Below are 6540 nucleotides of genomic sequence, written 5' to 3'. Positions count from 1 at the left end.
GACAACAGATGTTACCTTAAAAATAAGATGATAATTAAATTTTAAATTTATAAGTTTATTTAATAAGTTACAGGTTTTAATTATAATTAATTTAATGAAAAGTAATTATTGTTTTTTTTCCACATTTATGACCGAATATAAAAATATTTTTATAAGTCTGACTATTGTTATAAATTATATTTACATTCACCTCAGCAGATATTAAAATGGATAATAAACTTGACTAAAAGTAATAATATTTTGTAATGATCTTTCGCTTAATTTTAATACCTTTAATTTTATATTGCTTATTATTATTATTATCTTTACTCGTAATTCCTTTTTATTTCATCTAATATATTAAATTTTATTTAATATAAGCTTAATTCCATACCGTAATTATGTTTGGATTGTTGCTACGTTTGTCTTGAATCTCGGAAATTGCTTGTAAATCATAATAAAAATACAAAAATTGTTTTATTTTTTAATACAGTAGACCCCCTATAACACTGTAGATAATTCCGTGTTATATGAATTCCATGTTGTACGAGTCACTTATATTTTACAAATACGTGTGCCGGGCTGTGAACGACTCACGTATTTGTAAAATCTAAGTGACTCGTACAACATGGAATTCATATAAAACGGAATTATCAAGTGTTATAGGGGGTTTACTGTATTAGAAATGCGAATTTATAAATGGATAGAGAGAAATTTAGTCTTCAAAGTCATACTCGAATTAGTAGTATTATTTATTATGACCCGTAAGAATGTATAGATCTTGCAAATTTGGTAAATAAAATAATTACAGTAAAAGCTAATTTACTGTCGTAATTAATGAGTAAATAGGATACGTAAGTCCTATTCTATTAGTGTAAGTCTACCGGTTTCTGCAAAAGTTTACTTTAAAAGACTGTCATATTCTAAAAATAAAGATAATACTCTTGGTATTAGTATAAGTAGGAAGTTTTCAGTTTTTCATACAAATATTGTCCTAAACTTTTGGGAACAATTAACGTTAATGTTCCCAAAGTTACAGTAAATGATCCTATGCAGAGATATGGTGAATGTGTCTCAGTAGCATAGATCTAATTGACTCTAAGAAACGTGAGATTAGTCAATTTTTGATGGGACTTTTCTATAGGTGTAATATATACTTTCCTTTTTTTTCAAGAATATCTTTTAAAAATACAAACAAATTCTTAATATTCTAAAATTAAACTTAAGAAGATTTGAATCGACTCTGGTAATAGTAGTTTGTAAATGAAAGAACTGTTATTAAATCTTTCTAGGCCTTAGGCTTTTAATATATGTAGAAACTACAAGATAAATTAAAGGCTAACTTTCATTAAATCAGAGTTTGATTTGATTTCTAAGGTTTGTATGGACTATAGAAGTGACAATCTATAGATATTTATAGCAATGGAAACAAATATTTTCTTACGACGCATTGGAAGTTTGTCGAAACAGATTCTGTCCGAATTTTAACGAAAGAAAACTTGTAGAAGAGATTCTTTTCTTTAATTTCTGCATCTAATATTATTTGGAATTTGCATTCTACGCTTAAGAAGACCATAAATTGTCCTAGTCTAGCGGTAATGCCGTTTAGCTAGATAATTTATTGCAGTAATTATCTCGGAGAGTTTGGCGAGTGCCCCATTAGCTGCAGCACAATTTGTCCTCTCACCTGATATCACAACAGATGTTCTTTACTAAGCTACATCGATATCGGTAGAGCTAAAAAACAGAAAAGAAAAACAAAATTTTAATGATTGCCGACATCCGTAAACGTTTTACAATTTGTAAATTACGCGGCGTTAATTATTGTTATAGCAATGTTTCTTTAATCCGTCTTTCTCTAGTTGTTCTCATAATTCATAAGACGATTGTTACTTTAAAGCAGCTGTCGGTGACGTAGCAAAATCTCTCCCCGACCTCGGCACTTCTACTTGTTTCGCCAACGTAGGCGTTTAAAATACCCCATTCATCAACGTGTCGTATGGCATCTGCCTTTTTACTATAAAGACAAAATTGAAAGTATTATGGGCTCGTCTATACTCGAACGACGTTTATGCGAAATATTGGCAAAGTTTTAACGTATAATAAGATCACACGAGAAAGCACTTTCCGCGTCAAAAACGAATATTCTAGTCGAAAGGTGGCCGTAATCAAATTTTTATGCCGCCAACGTCGCTTATTTTATAACCGGAAGGTGAACGAACATAAAAAAATTACACCAAACGCATTACCCTACCTTTCCACTTTCACTTTTTACGACCTTTATAATCACGTTTAAAATGATTTCACCAGCCAGATATCGCGATAAGAACGTGAACGTAGGGTCGTGATCTCTTACGTCATACAATTTTTAGGCCATCGACGACGGATAACGATAAAAACCCATCTACTTTGGGTTGATATTGAAACTTTAGTAATCACGACAATCGAAATTGTGCCTAATTCTCATTGTTTAGAGACACAAATGATAAATTATAGACAATAGGAATGTTTATTGCCAACGACGTCGAGTATTAATTAAATTTCCCGTTCGGTGACAGACACCAAATATCCAAACCTTCTCCGAATGTCGATAAAGGTTCCACTTCTACGATTCGCATCCTTTTTCTCCTATCGATTACCACCTTCCACAAATACTTTCCACATTTATCGCTTCCTCTTTTCTTCCTCTTTCGAAAACAAAGTTTTCTTCTTCAATCTCACTCAAATATTACTTATTTCAATCGATCCATATCTACCGGTTGAGATTCTGCTGTATAATCCGCAAATTATATGACTTACCAATCTTATCTCTAATTATTTTACAGAAGAAATTTTTAATTAAAGTTAAATTTTTAATATTTATTCACCTCACAATAACTCCGTTGATGTCAAATAGAGGACTGCATCTTAGATGATTCGGATAGAAAGAGTTAGAGTTTGGATATCCGCGGAATCTAAACAATTCGGTTTTAGTCGACACGCTTTAACTCGACCAATTAATGTCCCATTAATCGAAAATACTATTTTGTAGTCCATAAAGTTTTAAAGAGCGTTATATAAATCGAGAGTAGTAACTGGAATGACATCCGTTTGATGTCAGCGATTTTATCAATCGATCCTGTTAAGAACCATAAATAAAAATCACGTCATTAATCGTTCTTATCATAATTTAATTTAATCAAGACTGCTTCCGTTATTGAACTTAAAATGAATCATAAAGGCGTTTTAATAAATTAAAAAATTAAGTTAAATTAATACGATTTTAAAGTGAAATATTTGGTCATTTGTCATCCATTTCTCTTCCGCATCTTTTTTATAAAAGTCACAAAATACTTAGGTTACAGAAATTTAATATATAAGTTAAACAATTAAATTATAATATTTAGTTAAAATCATAATAAATTCTTTACTATTTACTGAGATTATCTTTTATAGGATGTATGATTATCATTGTTTCCTTCAGCTTCATTTAAATTTGATACTATCTTTTAATATAAATTATAATTTAATACCAATCAAATGTAGTTTATTCTTTAATTTTAGAAAATATAAAGCAAGTAAAACGAAATATTGAATGGAAGAATCGTATCTGAAGAATGATTCAAACAAAATATAAAAAATTTATTTATAGCTACAAGCATTTTTTCCCTAAATTCTTCCATTCTTAAAAAAGTAAAAATACTTTTAAAATTAAAGCAACTTCAGATTAATATCTTTCAAGGAATTTAAAGCAGACATTTACTACTATCAATTTAATCCTTTTATAATTGATTCAACTTTCAATAGCTTCTTTATTCTTTTAAACTTGTGTTGGTGTGACATTTAATTTTCAAAAATCTTGTTTACTAATTTTCTCACCTAATAATATTTCTTTCTATTGGAGTTTCATCAGTTCTTAAGACTTCAACCGTTTTTATTTGATAGAGTTTTAGTAACTTCGACTGGAATTTGATCCACCATTCCTGTATTTGTGTGGACTTTCTGGAGTATTTCCCTCGGGAACTGCTCATCCAATAGGTTATTTATATACTACTGCAAATCCTATACTATTATCGCTTATTAGAACTTCTTCATCATCATCTTTCGCGCATCTTACACGATCTATGTCTCAATTTTCTTACTTTAGGCTAAACTATAAACTACCTTTCTTGTTCTTTTCTTTTCCTAATGTTTCATAAAGGTCGTCATTATCTTCGTACTTTATTTTGTTCGTCATCTTAGCTTTATTTTTAGTTCTTTATATTTATTTTCTCGTATTTTCCTTATCATTTCTCTTTTATATCTTTCCGTAATTCTGTTTTTATCGTCAGTTTTCCCATTTTTCTATAAGCCTTTCATTTAAGTAGGCCTATGAAACAAACAACTCTGTAGGTCTACTTACCTCCATAGTAGAGTACAGTACGTTTACACATCTCAGTTAATCACTATTCGGCCTAAAAATACTTTTGTTTTTTACACTTTTAAAGATCCCACTATCTTATTTTATAAGAGTAAAATATGTTTTTATATTCTTATATAGACATACTTTATTCTGTGCGGAATACGGTTTGAATACAATTAATCTACATCCCATTATATATTGATACATTTTTTAAATTCTTAAATATTCTTTTCTCATTAATATGCATATTGGTTACAGCAAAATCACGTGTAGTCACTTTGTATTGTTTCTTCGTAACACTTCTTTCTTGTGATCTCTGTAAATACTTTCGTATCTTACACGTTTATTTTCTTGCGCTTTTTAATCTCAATTTATGAACCTGGATACTAATTAATAAAGTATCTTTGTATAATTCAAATTGACAGATGTGGATACACATAACAGTTGTATGCGTGGTTTTCTTCTCAACTATTTTTTTCAATTAACATAAATTGTCGTTTATTATATATATATATATATACAAGGTGTATAGACTACATGTTTTATTAAGCTAAATGTTCATTAAGGTCTTAATATAATTATTCTACTCCATTTCTTCTTTTATATTTACTTAAGAAGACTAGTGCATCATCAATTTCCTTGATTTTTGTTCCTTTCCACCTTATTTCTCCTCACATCGTCTACCAGTTTTTTGTTAAAATGCTTAAGTTGTTAGAGTAATTGTTAAAATCTTTCTCTAATCTCCTTTCTCCTTACTGTCCCATGTAATGGCTTTTGATCATTTTTCACAATAATCGGGCAATATTAATACAACTCACTTTTTGCAGAGTTTTCAACCATTTAATATATAATAATCATATAACAGTTGAACTGTTCTAGCTTTTCATTATTTAACTGAAAACAAAAAAAGATTCTTTATACAATTCCATTTCAAAAAAGACCTATAAAAAAATTTAAAATTTTTAAAACTTATAAATTATAAAAACATTTTAAAAAGTTCTCTTCCTCAGAATTAAGATTTTAAACACTTTTATTTATTTATGAATTCTTAAAAGTTATTTTTTACGTTTATCGTGAGTTGTTGAATATGTTTTAAATGGTACCTTTATAAAAGACGGGAAAAAATGAGTGGTCTTTGATATATCAATCGCATTATAACATCAGATCACTGGATATTAACGTTTCGAAGTCATTGGAGATGATATTCAAGACATAATACGAATAGCCAAACTATAAATAAACAATTATGACAATTATTTCATCCGTGACAACTCACTTTCTCGTGTTACTAATGAGGTTATGTAGGAGTAATTCATTCAGAAGGCTATGAGCCAGTCTTCTTATTAAAAGAGTGACTGGCTTTACGTCACTACTCTCAAGATAGACTTTCGCCGAATTGGAGATATGGAGTGAAGGAAAGTGAGGCAGATAGTTGCAGTGACAAATAAATCCGTTTATACTAAGTCTTACAATCTAGTGAGTCTCGTCATCTGTTGGCGCTGGACTGTAGAGTCGATTGCCCCGGGGCGGTCAGTCGATATGCTTCTACAGTGTCGGGAAGTCCGGTGAAAACCAGAAGTCCAAGGCAATTAGGGATGAAGACAAGGCAGATAACTTCACAACAGGAAGCAGAGGAAAGTCTGCATAGTTAACTTCACAAGGGGAGGCAGAAAAAAGTCTGCCTTTGTCCTTGAGATCCAGGTTTTTAAAATATTCACTTCTCCGCATCTATAGTTTTGATTGGTCGGTTTCCTGTATCTAGACAGATAACAGATCATTTCGGGCTACCAAAGATTTAATTCGACACTGTGATTCATTCAATCAAGGGAAATTAATCGCACCTTGAAACTCCTGCTCGTATTTAAGCGTTTAGAAATCTTATAAGTCTGACACATAATCTTATTTTAAGGTTATTTAAAAACTTATTTTTTTCTCTCGATTAATAATTTTGTTATTTCCTGATTTTATTTAGGTTTTTCTTCCAGTTTTTACGAGTGTTAGAATCAAAGCCCCTGATTTGACACCTTTATGATATTTTTAATACGTGAGCTCGAGTATCGCTCGGGCCTCACAGTACGTACTATAGAAAAATAGCAAAAACTATTCGATATACGAAAGTAAAAGAAAAATGAAATAAATCAGCTGTAAGATTATTACAATATTCATATAATAGCAAAAAA

The sequence above is a fragment of the Centruroides sculpturatus genome, unplaced genomic scaffold (assembly GCF_000671375.1).
Source record: "Centruroides sculpturatus isolate CEXI.00-Female unplaced genomic scaffold, Cexi_2.0 scaffold1176, whole genome shotgun sequence".
Classification (NCBI taxonomy): domain Eukaryota; kingdom Metazoa; phylum Arthropoda; class Arachnida; order Scorpiones; family Buthidae; genus Centruroides; species Centruroides sculpturatus.
Note: the sequence above shows the minus strand (reverse complement) of the source record.